Below are 19,970 nucleotides of genomic sequence, written 5' to 3'. Positions count from 1 at the left end.
TTCAATTTGTCCCAAAATCGGGCAATGGTGTTCTTGTACTCTGACTAGCTGATAATAGTGTAACAATTTCTGTCACTCAGATGTATGTTTGCCTCTCTGAAGTACATGACCACGATTTTCCCTCCATTATTGGTGGGGCAAATAACGATGCTGATATCACTGGCTAGTGTCTCGATGGCTTTTCTCTCACACCAAGTCATATTTTTGCTAGCTCAGTTTCCTTTTGAACTGCGTTTTCTCAAATCCTTGACTATGCATGGTGCAGAGTTGATCTGTAAAATCTTTGTCTGCTTTACTGTGAGTACAACAATTACTGGTGTCCACTTAATTGCAAAATATCATTAAATTGTATCTTAATTCTTTGCAGGCTGATAGGTTACACCACAACATGATGCACTTGCGTATTTACTCTTGTTAAGACCACACAAACCACTGTATTTGTATACAATTACTTGTACTTTGTTACAGTCATATCCAAGTTCTATTTATGTTGATGCCTACAGACACTACTGTACGAGTACATGATCCTGGATGACATAACTGATATATTACCAGCACCTGAGGACACCCCTTGTTTAGAATGTACAATGTATAAGCTTGTTTTGACACAGTTTTCAACCTAACTTGCGTACTCCCAGATGGCCGAAACCTTTACTTTTGGGATATGACTAACTACAATGCCAATCCTTTGTTTATGTCTATATATACTTTTTTTTTTAAATTAAGAACTTGATGTATTTGTGTAAATGTGGTTAGTATCATTGAACCCACATACGTGATAAAGGCCATGGGGCCGAAACACGATGCAGGGGCTGGTGCACCTTCATTAAAATCTTTTCGAATCCTCATCCTGAGTGAGTGCACTTGTTCTTTTATGGAGTTAGTGTGTGTATATGTATATATGTATCCACACATGAAGAAACTCCGTCCGGGAACCAGTGCCCATTGAGGGTGGCGCGTTGGCCAGCGGAGTAAACAGGCTTTCAATACAACTGCAAAACTCTGTAAAGTGCTCTCAGGCCAAAAGATGACAGAAACGGGTCAACAAATAGGATGATTTATTGATGGCATAAATCCTTAGTGACGCGTTTCGGCCGTGGACCGGGCTTGATCACACAATGGAGTGCTGAGTCTCAAGTCATTACATACACGTATTGGAAAATAGACAAAGTACTTCAGGTAACATTGTTTCTGGAAACAAGGCAGAAACAGCAGCCATGTTGGAGTGGGTACAAAGGTGCATACTCTTGGAGTACATGTGTATTCTGCCTGGATAGAGTGTGTAGTGGAATACAGTGCGTCAAGTCTTGACATGGAATACACATTTTATATCCTGACATGCACATTTAAAAGACATGGAAGACTGACGCGAAGATGTGGAAAAGTTCATAGTACAAATGGCAGCCATGTTGGAACATGGTCGCAAAGGATAACATATCTCATGACATTCTGAGTGTGTATGTCCCCCGGGGATAATAACCCAGATTGAGCAGACAACTGAGAGCAGACAATGTGTCATGTATCGCACTGACTAGGTGGGTACAATTCTTGCAGGTAAATTTCAAATGAAGTACAGCTGGCTCTGCATCATAGTATACATGTGAGTTTCCAAAATGTGCATGGCTGCCAATGATGCGGAGGGTCACAGAGCAGGAACACTGTGCCCAACGATACGATATGTGGGTGTATCAGACAAATTGTGTCAATATACTGCCAAAAGTCCACCCTTATTTCCATTATCTAGGCATAGTGCCAAGTACGCTGCCGTTGGTGGAAACTGTAGACTCGCCAATGGCCAAAAAGATTACCCGTAAAGTGCCCCATGTAACCAAGGGTATTGTATTAATAAACGGCAGTTGCCATATATGTGTCAAAGGACAAGTTGTATCTGACTGAGAAATACATGTGCATAGACTGAAAGACAGTACAGTAGTGATTTCACACCCTACAAAAAACCCAAACATAGTGCAAAAGATCAAGAATTATGTAAAAGAATAAAAAGCGTGAGCAATATCTTATCTGTGAGGTACGATGCATCATAATGATTTCACAAAGAAAATGGTAGGGGACCCAATAACAGGTTCAGATCTCAAGTCCCTTCCTTTCCTCCTGTAAGAGATAGACAAAATAAGGGGTAAACCATAGAAATACAAGGAGAATGAAAATCATTCAAACACTAGCTGACATTCAAGAAAGTGGGCTACACAGAAGAAATAATAGAGAAGGTGCCCACCCCCAGAGAATCCATGTAGGAAGACTGACAGCAGAATGTAATTCCTATAATGAAACACCAATTCCTCGTCCATGTTATGGCCCTCTGATATACCTGGATTCCCTTTTTCTCAGTTGGAGAACCCTGTTCCCCCTCTGCTGTTAGCATTTACTTGTTCAATGGCATAGTAGCTCAGTTTCGAGCAGTCAGAAAAATGGTGGACTTCAAAGTGTCTACAATGGGGTAATGTTGGTATTTGTTTGTGATGGCCCTCATGTGCTCTATAATTCTCTGTTTGGCCATCTGTGTGGTACTCCCAACATATCTAAGGTTACAGGGGCATTCAAGGAAATATTCCACAAAAGTGGTACTACATGTTAGAAATTGTTTCATGGGAATCATGGTGTTGCTGCTGGTGTTGTAATATTCTTTTTTCATGCGGCTACTGCAAGAGGCCTTGCAGTGTCCGCAGGTAAAAAAGCCCTGTAAATTGATGCCCCTCTTCATGTTGGTAGTGGTTATGTCACTGTGTACCAGGAGGTCCCGGAAACTGCGACCTCTTCTATAGGAAATCTTGGGCCTATCTGAAATGGTATCGCCTATGATGGGATCTCTGGCGAGCATACCCCAATTGTTGGATATGATTTTATGAATATCCTTGGAGTTCCCATTGTAAGTCAAAATAACTCTGGTTTCTTTATTTTCGTCTATGGGTTGGGTCTCACTTGTGTTGTCCCTCAAGGTACTACTTCTGTCGACTCTACTCACTTTGTCAATGGCCCTTTTGAGCACCCATTTGGGACACCCTCTTTCCCTGAATCTGGAAATCATAGTCACTTGTTCGGTCTCAAAGGCAATCTCAAAGCTGCAGTTCCGTTTGGCTCTTAGAAGTTCCCCATAGGGAATACTCCATTTGATGTTATCCGGATGGCTGCTCATTGGATGAAGCAAGGTATTGCCTGCAGTGCTTTTCCTAAAGAGACTAGTGTGGATCTCATTCTCAATTGTTTCTATCTTGGTGTCCAGATATTCCACTTCCTTCCTGCTGACTATACTGGTAAGCTTGAGATTGTGTGCATTGGAATTGGGGTGCCCAGGGTCTGTCTGTATATGTTGCCATTGAAAGTAAAGAAGTTGTTGTGTGGGCAATACTTGATCATGTCAAGCAGCATAAGGCAGTGCCCAGGGTCTGTCTGTATATGTTGCCATTGAAAGTAAAGAAGTTGTTGTGTGGGCAATACTTGATCATGTCAAGCAGCATAAGGCAGTGCCTAGGGTCTGTCTGTATATGTTGCCATTGAAAGTAAAGAAGTTGTTGTGTAGGCAATACTTGATCATGTCAAGCAGCATAAGTGTATGGTCCATGTGCCAGACAGGTCTCTTAGATAAATACTTGGCACAGGCAGTGACCCCCAGTTCGTGGTCTATTTCAGTGTATAGGGAGTTCACATCCATGGTGAGGAGGAGGTATTCCTCCTGCCATTTGAGGTTGTTGATTTTCATGAGAAAATCTTTTGTGTCACTGACATCGGAAGGTAAAGTGACAACATGATCCCTGAGGAAGTGGTCTACGTATCTGGAGATGTTCTCAAAAGCACCTCCTTTGGTTGACACAATGGGCCTCCCTGGGGGATTGGTCTTATTCTTATGAACTTTCGGTAGGAGATAAAGAACTGGAAGTTTGGGGTAGTCTTTTTTAAGGAAGCAATACTCCTCCCACTCCAAAAGACCTCTGTCTTTCCAATCCAACAACCTACCTGAAATACCTGTGATGCTGTTGCTGTATTCCATTTTATAAGCGATGGCATAAAAACCCTGATCACTGAGTTGATGCATGGCTTCATTGATATACATTTCTCTATTGAGGATAACAATGTTGCCCCCCTTGTCAACAGGTCTGATAATGATACTGCTGTCACTGGCTAGATCTTTGATGGCATTTTTTGGGGGGAAGTGTGAGGTTGTGTCTAAATCTGCTCATTTTGTTATACCAGTTCTTCTGTCTAAATTTGAGAATCTGGGTGCTGGCCATAGCCTTGAAAGGTATTTATATGTTGTCATGTGGCTTGTTAGGCAAAAATGTCGACCTCAGTTTAAAGCTAGTATTAGCTGCTTTGTCATAAGATATGTCAAGGTTATCTAAAATGTGATACACATTTTCACCTGTACCCCTGCCACTCCCTTAAAGTTCGTGTAGTGTGACCAGAGTGTCAATGTCACCAATATTCAGTTCGCTGCCTGCAATGACATCACTGGCTGAATGGAATTCCTTATTATCGGCAGGTCTGAGATAGTGCCATTTCTTCAACTGAAGTTTTCTACAGAACTTGAAGAGGTCAATACATGTTTCCACATAGTTGAGGGGTTCGGCAGGACAGAAAGAAAGGCCAAGGCATAATGTTCTTTTCTTCAGGTCATCCATGTGTCTTTCAAAAAGGTTAATGATAGTTCAGTTTACCATGGTGTCATCCATTATGATGTCGTCTTGATGCGTGTTTCCATTGAGCTCCGCATCGCTCCCTCTTCTTTCTCCTCTGTTTGATTCTCTTCCTCCTCTTTACCTGGTACCCAGGCCTCTTTCCCGTTATCTTCCTGTCTGCGTCGATGTTTGGTCTTGTTCTTCGGTTGGGTGTCATCCTCGTTGTCTGTTGGCCCCTGCGCAGGAGCCGATACTTGTCTAAAAAAGTTTTAGGTGTGGTAATAGTTTCATTTTCTGAGGTGGAGCTTTCTGATGTTCTAGATGTAATAGATAGGTCGGTGTTGGAGTCACTTGAACTAGCTTGTTCCTTTCTTGGCCACCATATGCCCCAGTGTTGCTCAATGTCATATTGTAGATGATTTCGTAGAGGTGATCATATTTTTGACTGTAAGTCAGAATGCGTCCTGACTCATAGTCACCACAGTCTCTGTGAAGTTTTCTTTTTTTTCTTGCTTTAATGTCTTCTTCCAGATTCTTCAGTCTTATTTTCATCTTCTTTAAAAATTTTGTGATGGTGTCTTGTTCACTGCTTTTGTTTAACTCCTCCTTAATGTGGATAATTTCTTTTTTGACAGTATCTCTGTCTGACCAGGCATATTTCACTAGTATCTCCAGCATCGTCTTTGAGCTTTTCTCTGAGTTTGCAGCCCACTCCTATAACACGCATGGGTTCGGAGAGTCATAGGAAGGGTTGATATATACTCTTAGTCCCCGAGGGACCATATTCCTGTGTATGTAATCCTGGAGGGAAATGGCTACCCACCACTTTGAGATCTCTGTTTTATGCAATTTCTCCAATTTCCTCAGGACGTCTGTGTTTGTAGACTCCTTCTCTCCTGTATATGCCAGGTGTATATATATATATATATATATATATATATATATTCACTGTAAAAACCATAGGTTTCACACACGTTATAGTTAGGAATTAGCATTTAAAAAACCTTGCAAATTCACTTAAAAAACCATAGGTTTCACACAGGTTATAGTTAGGTGGACATTTCACTTGTAAAAAACCAATGAAATTCCCCCGTTATAGTTAGTTCAGATAACTATAACTCGCGCGCCCGCACTCCACTGCTCATGACGTCACATATTACATCACTCATGACATGGTCAGTGGCATCACTCATGACATCACTGCTGACATCATCCTTGTGATAGAGTGGCGGTCGCGCGAGTTATAGTTATCTGAACTAACTATAACGGGGGAATTTCATTGTTTTTTTATGAGTGAAATGTCCACCTAACTATAACCTGTGCGCACCGTGCGCGCAACCAGCGATTTAAAAAAAAAAATATAAAATGTTTATTTCACCCTTGGGGGTCCTTCTGTGACCCCCTGCCCCCTTTTCACGTTTTCCACCTTTTGTCCCCCTTTCCTCTTTCAGTGCGAGAGATAAAATGGTGGCCGACACTTCCTGATTTCGACCGATTCGAATGTTGACTGACATCTAACAACCAATCAGAATTTCGCTCGCACACGGCAACGTGCGCGCACAGTGCGCGCGTATAGATATTTATATGCTTTTAAATGCTATTTTCTCAGGAAATACTGAACAGATTGACACCAGACCTGCAAAAGGCACTTCCCTGACCTGAGGACTACCTCTCTGCCAAATTTCAAGTAATTCTGTTCAGCCATTCGGGCTGTACCTTCGACTAAAGGTCCTATGGAAAAATGCATGGGGAAAACGTGTTTTGGGACCCCCCTTTTTTCTCGGCCCCCGCTTGACGAATCACCCCGAGACTTTCAGGGTAGGAGCTGAGCGGAGCACCCCATTAGTTTTGAAAATTTCGCGAAGATTCGTCAACCGGCGCCAAAGTTATTCAAAATAGAATTTTGAGATTTCCTATGGAAACACGGTCCTAACTATAACTATCCACTGGCGACCGCCAGTAGTTAATATATATATATGTGATATATATATATATATATATATATGTATGTATATATATATATATATATATATATATATATATATATATATATATATATACATATATATCTATATCACATTGCAATAAACTGGATTATTCACTGTGAGGAGTGTCTTGGATTGTACATATACGATTTACATATATATATATATATATCACCAACAACTCCCTCCTCACGAAAAGAGCAGAAGCCAGCCAGGGAAAATCCACAGAAACACTTTATTGCGGCAAATGCATTTCGGCCTGACGGCCTTCCTCAGTGCCCAAGCAAAGTTTCAGGAGGTTTCGTAGTCCCAATTTGAATATGCCCAGCTCCGTTCTGATTGGACAGCATTGGCTCCACCCCCAACCAGGTGAATCTGCTCACGGATAGTAGCTCACAGGTGACGAGTGAACTACCAGTCCCAGAATGCTGTTGGCTATTCAGGTAAGTGATGCAGGGGGTATCTTGATGCTAAAAATGGTCGTGCTGCGTGCTGGACAAACAGTGGGAGTTCCGAAATCACAGTCCTGCTGCGGTGTTTGTCGAGCGCTCCCCTGGGTCCCTGGACCACACCAACCTCTGTGCCTAGGAATCCATCCGGCGGGGGCAGGTATGGCCATGCATCCCATCCAGTATGAGGCGAAATCACCTCACAACCGCCATATTCCTTTCGTGGCGATGAGGCGAGCCCCAGCTTATCAATACCTTGAAAAGAGTCCAAAGACCGCCAAAGCAGTAGCCAGTAGAGTCGGGGCCAACTTGAAGTGTGGGGGCCTCTGTACCACGTCACTGGCTGATGTGAACAACATCACCAACAACTCCCTCCTTACGAAAAGAGCAGAAGCCAGCCAGGGAAAATCCACAGAAACACTTTATTGCGGCAAATGCATTTTGGCCTGACGGCCTTCCTCAGTGCCCAAGCAAAGTTTCAGGAGGTTTCGTAGTCCCAATTTGAATATGCCCAGCTCCGTTCTGATTGGACAGCATTGGCTCCACCCCCAACCAGGTGAATCTGCTCACGGATAGTAGCTCACAGGTGACGAGTGAACTACCAGTCCCAGAATGCTGTTGGCTATTCAGGTAAGTGATCCAGGGGGGTATCTTGATGCTAAAAATGGTCGTGCTGCGTGCTGGACAAACAGTGGGAGTTCCGAAATCACAGTCCTGCTGCGGTGTTTGTCGAGCGCTCCCCTGGGTCCCTGGACCACACCAACCTCTGTGCCTAGGAATTTATCCGGCGTGGGCAGGTATGGCCATGCATCCCATCCAGTGTGAGGCGAAATCACCTCACAACCGCCATATTCCTTCCGTGGCGATGAGGCGAGCCCCAGCTTATCAATACCTTGAAAAGAGTCCAAAGACCGCCGAAGCAGCAGCCAGTAGAGTTGGGGCCAACTTGAAGTGTGGGGGCCTCTGTATCACGTCACTGGCTGACGTGAACAACATCACCAACAACTCCCTCCTCACGAAAAAAGCAGAAGCCAGCCAGGGAAAATCCACAGAAACACTTTATTGCGGCAAATGCATTTCGGCCTGACCGCCTTCCTCAGTGCCCAAGCAAAGTTTCAGGAGGTTTCGTAGTCCCAATTTGAATATGCCCAGCTCCGTTCTGATTGGACAGCATTGGCTCCACCCCCAACCAGGTGAATCTGCTCACGGATAGTAGCTCACAGGTGACGAGTGAACTACCAGTCCCAGAATGCTGTTGGCTATTCAGGTAAGTGATGCAGGTGGGTATCTTGATGCTAAAAATGGTCGTGCTGCGTGCTGGACAAACAGTGGGAGTTCCGAAATCACAGTCCTGCTGCGGTGTTTGTCGAGCGCTCCTCTGGGTCCCTGGACCACACCAACCTCTGTGCCTAGGAATTTATCCGGCGTGGGCAGGTATGGCCATGCATCCCATCCAGTGTGAGGCGAAATCACCTCACAACCGCCATATTCCTTCCGTGGCGATGAGGCGAGCCCCAGCTTATCAATACCTTGAAAAGAGTCCAAAGACCGCCAAAGCAGCAGCCAGTAGAGTTGGGGCCAACTTGAAGTATGGGGGCCTCTGTATCACGTCACTGGCTGACGTGAACAACATCACCAACAACTCCCTCCTCACGAAAAGAGCAGAAGCCAGCCAGGGAAAATCCACAGAAACACTTTATTGCGGCAAATGCATTTCGGCCTGACGGCCTTCCTCAGTGCCCAAGCAAAGTTTCAGGAGGTTTCGTAGTCCCAATTTGAATATGCCCAGCTCCGTTCTGATTGGACAGCATTGGCTCCACCCCCAACCAGGTGAATCTGCTCACGGATAGTAGCTCACAGGTGACGAGTGAACTACCAGTCCCAGAATGCTGTTGGCTATTCAGGTAAGGGATGCAGGTGGGTATCTTGATGCTAAAAATGGTCATGCTGCGTGCTGGACAAACTGGGAGTTCCGAAATCACAGTCCTGCTGCGGTGTTTGTCGAGCGCTCCCCTGGGTCCCTGGACCACACCAACCTCTGTGCCTAGGAATTTATCCGGCGTGGGCAGGTATGGCCATGCATCCCATCCAGTGTGAGGCGAAATCACCTCGCAACCGCCATATTCCTTCCGTGGCGATGAGGCGAGCCCCAGCTTATCAATACCTTGAAAAGAGTCCAAAGACCGCCGAAGCAGCAGCCAGTAGAGTTGGGGCCAACTTGAAGTGTGGGGGCCTCTGTATCACGTCACTGGCTGACGTGAACAACATCACCAACAACTCCCTCCTCACGAAAAGAGCAGAAGCCAGCCAGGGAAAATCCACAGAAACACTTTATTGCGGCAAATGCATTTCGGCCTGACGGCCTTCCTCAGTGCCCAAGCAAAGTTTCAGGAGGTTTCGTAGTCCCAATTTGAATATGCCCAGCTCCGTTCTGATTGGACAGCATTGGCTCCACCCCCAACCAGGTGAATCTGCTCACGGATAGTAGCTCACAGGTGACGAGTGAACTACCAGTCCCAGAATGCTGTTGGCTATTCAGGTAAGTGATGCAGGGGGTATCTTGATGCTAAAAATGGTCGTGCTGCGTGCTGGACAAACAGTGGGAGTTCCGAAATCACAGTCCTGCTGCGGTGTTTGTCGAGCGCTCCCCTGGGTCCCTGGACCACACCAACCTCTGTGCCTAGGAATCCATCCGGCGGGGGCAGGTATGGCCATGCATCCCATCCAGTGTGAGGCGAAATCACCTCACAACCGCCATATTCCTTTCGTGGCGATGAGGCGAGCCCCAGCTTATCAATACCTTGAAAAGAGTCCAAAGACCGCCGAAGCAGTAGCCAGTAGAGTTGGGGCCAACTTGAAGTGTGGGGGCCTCTGTACCACGTCACTGGCTGATGTGAACAACATCACCAACAACTCCCTCCTTACGAAAAGAGCAGAAGCCAGCTAGGGAAAATCCACAGAAACACTTTATTGCGGCAAATGCATTTTGGCCTGACGGCCTTCCTCAGTGCCCAAGCAAAGTTTCAGGAGGTTTCGTAGTCCCAATTTGAATATGCCCAGCTCCGTTCTGATTGGACAGCATTGGCTCCACCCCCAACCAGGTGAATCTGCTCACGGATAGTAGCTCACAGGTGACGAGTGAACTACCAGTCCCAGAATGCTGTTGGCTATTCAGGTAAGTGATCCAGGGGGGTATCTTGATGCTAAAAATGGTCGTGCTGCGTGCTGGACAAACAGTGGGAGTTCCGAAATCACAGTCCTGCTGCGGTGTTTGTCGAGCGCTCCCCTGGGTCCCTGGACCACACCAACCTCTGTGCCTAGGAATTTATCCGGCGTGGGCAGGTATGGCCATGCATCCCATCCAGTGTGAGGCGAAATCACCTCACAACCGCCATATTCCTTCCGTGGCGATGAGGCGAGCCCCAGCTTATCAATACCTTGAAAAGAGTCCAAAGACCGCCGAAGCAGCAGCCAGTAGAGTTGGGGCCAACTTGAAGTGTGGGGGCCTCTGTATCACGTCACTGGCTGACGTGAACAACATCACCAACAACTCCCTCCTCACGAAAAGAGCAGAAGCCAGCCAGGGAAAATCCACAGAAACACTTTATTGCGGCAAATGCATTTCGGCCTGACCGCCTTCCTCAGTGCCCAAGCAAAGTTTCAGGAGGTTTCGTAGTCCCAATTTGAATATGCCCAGCTCCGTTCTGATTGGACAGCATTGGCTCCACCCCCAACCAGGTGAATCTGCTCACGGATAGTAGCTCACAGGTGACGAGTGAACTACCAGTCCCAGAATGCTGTTGGCTATTCAGGTAAGTGATGCAGGTGGGTATCTTGATGCTAAAAATGGTCGTGCTGCGTGCTGGACAAACAGTGGGAGTTCCGAAATCACAGTCCTGCTGCGGTGTTTGTCGAGCGCTCCTCTGGGTCCCTGGACCACACCAACCTCTGTGCCTAGGAATTTATCCGGCGTGGGCAGGTATGGCCATGCATCCCATCCAGTGTGAGGCGAAATCACCTCACAACCGCCATATTCCTTCCGTGGCGATGAGGCGAGCCCCAGCTTATCAATACCTTGAAAAGAGTCCAAAGACCGCCAAAGCAGCAGCCAGTAGAGTTGGGGCCAACTTGAAGTGTGGGGGCCTCTGTATCACGTCACTGGCTGACGTGAACAACATCACCAACAACTCCCTCCTCACGAAAAGAGCAGAAGCCAGCCAGGGAAAATCCACAGAAACACTTTATTGCGGCAAATGCATTTCGGCCTGACCGCCTTCCTCAGTGCCCAAGCAAAGTTTCAGGAGGTTTCGTAGTCCCAATTTGAATATGCCCAGCTCCGTTCTGATTGGACAGCATTGGCTCCACCCCCAACCAGGTGAATCTGCTCACGGATAGTAGCTCACAGGTGACGAGCGAACTACCAGTCCCAGAATGCTGTTGGCTATTCAGGTAAGGGATGCAGGTGGGTATCTTGATGCTAAAAATGGTCATGCTGCGTGCTGGACAAACTGGGAGTTCCGAAATCAGAGTCCTGCTGCGGTGTTTGTCGAGCGCTCCCCTGGGTCCCTGGACCACACCAACCTCTGTGCCTAGGAATTTATCCGGCGTGGGCAGGTATGGCCATGCATCCCATCCAGTGTGAGGCGAAATCACCTCGCAACCGCCATATTCCTTCCATGGCGATGAGGCGAGCCCCAGCTTATCAATACCTTGAAAAGAGTCCAAAGACCGCCGAAGCAGCAGCCAGTAGAGTTGGGGCCAACTTGAAGTGTGGGGGCCTCTGTATCACGTCACTGGCTGACGTGAACAACATCACCAACAACTCCCTCCTCACGAAAAGAGCAGAAGCCAGCCAGGGAAAATCCACAGAAACACTTTATTGCGGCAAATGCATTTCGGCCTGACCGCCTTTCTCAGTGCCCAAGCAAAGTTTCAGGAGGTTTCGTAGTCCCAATTTGAATATGCCCAGCTCCGTTCTGATTGGACAGCATTGGCTCCACCCCTAACCAGGTGAATCTGCTCACGGATAGTAGCTCACAGGTGACGAGTGAACTACCAGTCCCAGAATGCTGTTGGCTATTCAGGTAAGTGATGCAGGGGGGTATCTTGATGCTAAAAATGGTCGTGCTGCGTGCTGGACAAACAGTGGGAGTTCCGAAATCACAGTCTTGCTGCGGTGTTTGTCGAGCGCTCCCCTGGGTCCCTGGACCACACCAACCTCTGTGCCTAGGAATCCATCCGGCGGGGGCAGGTATGGCCATGCATCCCATCCAGTGTGAGGCGAAATCACCTCACAACCGCCATATTCCTTCCGTGGCGATGAGGCGAGCCCCAGCTTATCAATACCTTGAAAAGAGTCCAAAGACCGCCGAAGCAGCAGCCAGTAGAGTTGGGGCCAACTTGAAGTGTGGGGGCCTCTGTATCACGTCACTGGCTGACGTGAACAACATCACCAACAACTCCCTCCTCACGAAAAAAGCAGAAGCCAGCCAGGGAAAATCCACAGAAACACTTTATTGCGGCAAATGCATTTCGGCCTGACCGCCTTCCTCAGTGCCCAAGCAAAGTTTCAGGAGGTTTCGTAGTCCCAATTTGAATATGCCCAGCTCCGTTCTGATTGGACAGCATTGGCTCCACCCCCAACCAGGTGAATCTGCTCACGGATAGTAGCTCACAGGTGACGAGTGAACTACCAGTCCCAGAATGCTGTTGGCTATTCAGGTAAGTGATGCAGGGGGGTATCTTGATGCTAAAAATGGTCGTGCTGCGTGCTGGACAAACAGTGGGAGTTCCGAAATCACAGTCCTGCTGCGGTGTTTGTCGAGCGCTCCCCTGGGTCCCTGGACCACACCAACCTCTGTGCCTAGGAATCCATCCGGCGGGGGCAGGTATGGCCATGCATCCCATCCAGTGTGAGGCGAAATCACCTCACAACCGCCATATTCCTTCCGTGGCGATGAGGCGAGTCCCAGCTTATCAATACCTTGAAAAGAGTACAAAGACCGCCGAAGCAGCAGCCAGTAGAGTTGGGGCCAACTTGAAGTGTGGGGGCCTCTGTATCACGTCACTGGCTGACGTGAACAACATCACCAACAACTCCCTCCTCACGAAAAGAGCAGAAGCCAGCCAGGGAAAATCCACAGAAACACTTTATTGCGGCAAATGCATTTCGGCCTGACGGCCTTCCTCAGTGCCCAAGCAAAGTTTCAGGAGGTTTCGTAGTCCCAATTTGAATATGCCCAGCTCCGTTCTGATTGGACAGCATTGTCTCCACCCCCAACCAGGTGAATCTGCTCACGGATAGTAGCTCACAGGTGACGAGTGAACTACCAGTCCCAGAATGCTGTTGGCTATTCAGGTAAGTGATGCAGGGGGGTATCTTGATGCTAAAAATGGTCGTGCTGCGTGCTGGACAAACAGTGGGAGTTCCGAAATCACAGTCCTGCTGCGGTGTTTGTCGAGCGCTCCCCTGGGTCCCTGGACCACACCAACCTCTGTGCCTAGGAATCCATCCGGCGGGGGCAGGTATGGCCATGCATCCCATCCAGTGTGAGGCGAAATCACCTCACAACCGCCATATTCCTTCCGTGGCGATGAGGCGAGCCCCAGCTTATCAATACCTTGAAAAGAGTCCAAAGACCGCTGAAGCAGCAGCCAGTAGAGTTGGGGCCAACTTGAAGTGTGGGGGCCTCTGTATCACGTCACTGGCTGACGTGAACAACGTCACCAACAACTCCCTTCTCACGAAAAGAGCAGAAGCCAGCCAGGTAAAATCCACAGAAACACTTTATTGCGGCAAATGCATTTCGGCCTGACCGCCTTCCTCAGTGCCCAAGCAAAGTTTCAGGAGGTTTCGTAGTCCCAATTTGAATATGCCCAGCTCCGTTTTGATTGGACGGCATTGGCTCCACCCCCAACCAGGTGAATCTGCTCACGGATAGTAGCTCACAGGTGACGAGTGAACTACCAGTCCCAGAATGCTGTTGGCTATTCAGGTAAGTGATGCAGGGGGGTATCTTGAGGCTAAAAATGGTCGTGCTGCGTGCTGGACAAACAGTGGGAGTTCCGAAATCACAGTCCTGCTGCGGTGTTTGTCGAGCGCTCCCCTGGGTCCCTGGACCACACCAACCTCTGTGCCTAGGAATCCATCCGGCGGGGGCAGGTATGGCCATGCATCCCATCCAGTGTGAGGCGAAATCACCAGTAGGTAGTTATAGTTAGGACCTATTTTCCATAGGAAATCCGCATCATTCTATTCCCAATAAGTCTAGCGCCAGTTGACGAATCTTCGCAAACTTTTCAAAACTTTTGGCCAGCTCTGGTCCGCTCCTATCCTGAAAGTTTTGTGGTGATTCGTCAAGCGGAGGCTGAGAAAAAAGGGGGGTCCCAAAACGCGTTTTCCGCATGCAATGTCCCAAAGGACCTGTTGACGCAGCTACAGCCCGAACTGCTGAATGGAATTACACCAAATTTGTCAGAAAGGTAGACCTTGGTTCAGAGTAGTGCCTTTTGCTTAAATGGTGTAAATCCGTTCAGTAGTTCCTGAGAAAATCAAAAGGAAAATCACATATATATCTGGGCGGAGCCTAACCACACATCTCATCGTGAGATCTGATTGGCTGTCAGCACTTCATGCAAGAAGTGTTGGCAGCCATCTTGGGACCAATATACATGATAGCACCTCATTAAAAAGCATTGCAGTTAATAGAAGATTTTAAGACTTTAGTTACATTATAAATCATTTGTTGATGGTACCATACTCATTTTAGGAAATGTGGTATGTTCTAAGGTGATTTTACCATGTGAAAAAGCCTTCTGCTGGGATATCATGAATCATGTTTGAGAGAAAACTTTTTCTTTTTTTTTTAATTCATATTTAACTTTATTGGTCACAGTCACAAAACAAAAATAAAGCAGGGTGCATATCATTTTGTCATTCACAAACAAAAGAATACAAATCAAAAAGACATTCCTCTGTTACATTAAATACATTTACAAATAAGTAAATAAATACATACAGATGGATATATGGACTGAACACTAATATAGATATCATATCAGATCATATGATGTCAAGTTTCAACAATAGTTGCAAAAATACTTTTAATCCCACTGAAGGCAAGACCAATACCGTCCAAATTTAAACAATGATCTCAATCCCCTTGCTTTTGCCAATGCTAATTCCATTTCGTAGACCCCCCTCAGTAACAGCCAGAACTCAGTAATAGTAGGGCTGGATTTTTCTATCCATACCCTAGCAATAGTCAAACAAGCACATGCCATAAAGATTGACACAAAAGAATTTGAAACATTACCGGTATCCAATAGTAGCCCTAATAGGATTTCCTTCTCTGATAAGGACGTTACTTTGCCAGTTAACTTACTCAATTCCTGGGCAATCCTGCACCAAAATTCAGCTAGCTTAGGGCATGTCACAAACATATGTCATAAATCTTCAGCGAATTCATTGCATTCGGGGCAGTAGCATTTAATAGAATTACTTGAAGTGGCCCATTTAGAAATCAAATTTGGAGTATAGTACAGTACAGAATTGATTGAAGTGACAGAAGAACTTATTCTACCAAGTGAGTCTGAGACTTCATCGGGAGTCACCTCTATACCAAACACAGTATTCAATTTAGCTGTAATCTGTAACATGTCATCGTCAAGTTCATCCATAAAGCAGCCATAAGCTCTCCCTATAAGACCACGATTACCTTTCTTAAAAATTACACGAAGAACTTCTGCTGTTAAAGGGAGCGACAACAATCCTTTCTCTTGCATAAAAAAATTCCTGATTTGTAGATATTTGAAAAAAGAATTATGCATGAGCCCATATTCCATAAGCAGTGTCTGAAAAGACTTAAATCTGTATTCATCATAAAGCTGCCCCAACTTTATAATTCCCTGTTGTTGCCAAATGTGCGTGGCTGAGTTCGAAAAGATATCAGGAAGCTTCGGATTACCCCGGAGATAAGTAAATTCGTGCCAATCAGGAAGATTACACTTTTTACAAATGTCTTGCCAAATAAAGTGAATATGTCGAATAGTCTTAAATCGGACTCTTTTGTAGTAGTTGGGATCTGACATAGACTGTAGCAAGAAGCCAGTATTTGGACCATGTGCCAGCTGATACGATACCCAAAATTCCCTTCCCTCAGGTCCCTTTATTAAAGACTGAATTCGGCTAATGAAGGCGGCCCAAAAGTAGGATCTGAAATCAAGTAATTTAAAACCTCCCTGCTTAAAGGATAGTTTAATGTATCTAAGCGCCCGTCTTGCTCTTCGCTAGTTCCAAATAAAACTTCCAACAACGCTATCTAAGTGCTTAAAAAAGACACTGGAATTCTGAGGGGAATGGCACGAAAGAAGTAAAGGAATTTAGGCAATATATTCATCTTTACTATATTACACTTCCAATGATAGTCACCGGAAGCTTTTGCCACCTACGCAGATCATTAGTGACCTTTTTCAAGAGCGGTGTATAGTTTAGGTCAAATATGTCATCGATATAGGCGCTAAGGCACACCCCTAGATACATAGCCGAGGTTGTAATACCTAATGAAGGTGTGGCAAGTATCGGTGTGAAATTTAAAATGGACTGTGTCTTATTCAAATTCAGTTTATATCCAGAAAAGGACCTAAATCGCTGCGCTTCATGAGTTAGTTCTGAAATAGTTTCTACTGGCCTAGTGGAAAAGACAGCAATATCGTCCGCGTATGCGGTGACTTTCAAGGAAATACCATTAAAGACAACTGGTGAAATGGACATATTATGAAGCAAATGTTTAATAAAGGGCTCGCTATATAAGGCGAATAATAGGGGAGAGAGCGGACACCCTTGCCGTGTACCGCGAGCAATACTGACCATAGACGAGGTAAAACCGTTATACTTAATCATGGCAGTGGGTTTGTAGTATAGTTTCTTAATAGCCGAGATAAACCTCCGACCGACGCCAAAGGAGCCCATCGTACACCACAAGGAGCCCCAGGCCACCCGGTCGAAGGCCTTCTCGGCATCTAACATAATCATCCCAATCTGCTGCTCCAGTTGATTTGCGACATCGAATACAGCTATAGCAGTGTTAATATGCGCTACAGTGTCCCTACCAGGTATAAATCCATGTTGCTCTTCAGACACTAAATAATGCATCATAGGAGCAAGACGGGATGCTAAAAGTTTAGAAAATATTTGGCATCTGAATTAATTAGAGATATTGGTCTGTATGAGCCAAGATTGTCCGGTGGCTTATCTTTTTTGAGAAATACAACAATATTTGTCTTATTCCAAGAAGGGGGGGAATCCCCACCCATAAGTATCCCGTTAGTCAGATCTAACAAAATTGGGGCTAGGAGATCCTTGAATGTTTTGTAGAATTCGAGTGGTAAAGTATCCTCCCCAACTGCCTTACCCATGGGCAGTGCCCCAATTGCAAGATTGAGCTCTGCCAGATCAGCATTTTTGTTCCAAACTTGAAATCTGAGAAGAATCCAATAAAGGCCGATCACTCTCTTGTGTATAAGGAGTAGCTAACTGTATATTAAAACTCGTCGCTTCTCTATACAAGTCAGTATAGAATAAGCAGAACTGTTCCACAATCTCCTGCGGTTTTGAAAAGACATTACCATTTACCCCAATAACTTTTTTAATATATACCTTAACTTTATGATCTGCTAACTGATGAGCCAGTACTCGTCCAACCCGTTCGCCATACTCATACTGCCGGTTTCTATACTTAATATAATTGGTTGCCACTTTATCTTTAAGCCTTCTCCCAAGCTTTGCTCTCATCTCCATGACCTGTAGATATATACGATGTTCTTCCGCATTTTTTAGAGCTATGAATTGAGCATGAAGCTGTTCTAGCTCCATATATTTCTTATGTTCGCTGTCCATTAGATTAAAATTGAACCGATTTTGTTTAATTATATATTGGAGTGTAATCCCCCTTACATATGCCTTCAGAAAATCCCAAACAAGTGCTAGCGAAGTAGAATGTAAATTATTAGCAATATATTCCTTAAGGGCGTCTTGCATAAATGTAATAAAATCTGAATTATTAAGAAGATGCTTAGGAAAAGAGAAATCTCTCTTCTTACCGCCCTCATCATTACCCAACGCTAGTATTAACATAATGGGGTTATGATCCGAAGTGATCTTGGGGAAAACTACCATACTAGATTTCTCCAACATATTATACTTAACAAAAATCATATCTATCCGTGAGTAATGTTTGTGCGGATGAGAAAAGTAAGTAAAACCTGGCTGTATCGGATGTAGCACTCTCCAAGCATCCTCTAATTGGTGCAAGTAAAGCAGATCTTGAATTGCTGTCCTCGCCCGATTCATTCTATTTCTAACTTTAATATTTGTAGTATCGATTTTCTTATCCAAAATACAGTTTAGATCGCCCATCACTATAAGATCCCCAGGGCAATCTAATAATTCCGAACTGAGAAGAGTAAAGATATCAGGGGAATCATTATTCGGACCGTATACTGTACAGATTGTCATATTATGTTTGGACACAGATATCTAAACTATCACCCATCTTCCATTAGGGTCAGCCATAGTCCGTGAGATTTTGACCACAAAATGCTTAGGTTTCAGCAGTGCTACCCCCCGAATAGATACCGCCTGTGATGTACAAATAATTAAATCGTAGCCCAGTTGTTTAAGAAAGTTTCTATCCTTAAAAGCCACATGCGTTTCCACAAGGCCAATGATATCTGGCTTAAAAACCTTCAGCTCTTCCGCAACCAACCTTCTTTTATTAGCTTGATTCAGTCCACATACATTCCAACTCATAATTTTAAATGTATTACCTGACATAAAGTAGGTTTTTATTATTTCCAAGATTTATAGATCCATCTGTAAATAGACTGACATAATGAATTTGCAACCAACATTTTTTAACTTTACCAAAAGGCCGTGACCCTTTAACCCCCCCTTCACCCCACTCACTCTACCAACTCGTCCCTCCCCACCCAAAAGCAACTCCCACCCAGTATCCATGGAAAGGAATCAACAAATCAACCCCCTAAACTAAGCTGTCCAAATGACAGCAAAAAGAGAGCACCTCTCCCCCACCCCCCCAACTGAGACCCCCCGCTCCCACCAGCCCCCAACCAATCCCAAAAAAAAAATAGAATGATATTCCACCAAAAAACTCTAAATCATTAAATTGTAATGATAGAATAAGAATAACATCGTCAAGAAAGAATAAAGGAGATATTAAACATAACTCAGTCCTTTACTATGGACTGCCATTTATGGAGAATTTTTTTTGCATCCTGCTCGTTAAAGAAAAAATGAGTATGACCATCTTTGATAACTTTCAAGCGGGCAGGTTCCTGTAAAAGAACCTGAGAACATATAGTTTTAAGGGGGTCCATAAGTTACCTTAGAAGCCAACGCCTCTCCATAGTGGGTTTTGAGAGAACAGAACGAACAAATATAGACAAAGAACCCACTTTAACAGGAGCTGTCGGGCGAGCCTTTAAAAAAATGGCCTGCCATAGCAAAAAATAGCCAAGAAAGACCAATATAGGCCTTGCAAAGTTTCTTTTAGATTGGGTGTCCCGCGAAAGAAAAAGTGGCAGCCTGTGTGCTCTTTGGACTTGAGTGTCCATGTCCCAATCCTCTAAGTCTGGAAATGCTTTTTTGGAGAAGACCAACAATGTACGCTCGTGGATCAGCCCCTTCGCTGCCTTCCGGGATCCCAAGAATCCTTAAATTCATGCGCCTCTGACGGTTTTCAAGGTCTTCCAGCTTTAGTCGGACACTGGTCAGCTGCGATTCATGTGTGCTCACCTGCTTCATGATAAGATAGTTATCCTCTTCTACTGCAGCCACCCTATCTTGAAGGTCAGAGACCTCTACAATCAAATGAGAAACTTTAGTG

Source organism: Triturus cristatus, chromosome 8 (genome assembly GCF_964204655.1).
Source record: "Triturus cristatus chromosome 8, aTriCri1.1, whole genome shotgun sequence".
Classification (NCBI taxonomy): Eukaryota; Metazoa; Chordata; class Amphibia; order Caudata; family Salamandridae; genus Triturus; species Triturus cristatus.
The sequence above is the reverse complement of the archived record's forward strand: the minus strand, read 5'-3'. Positions refer to the sequence as shown.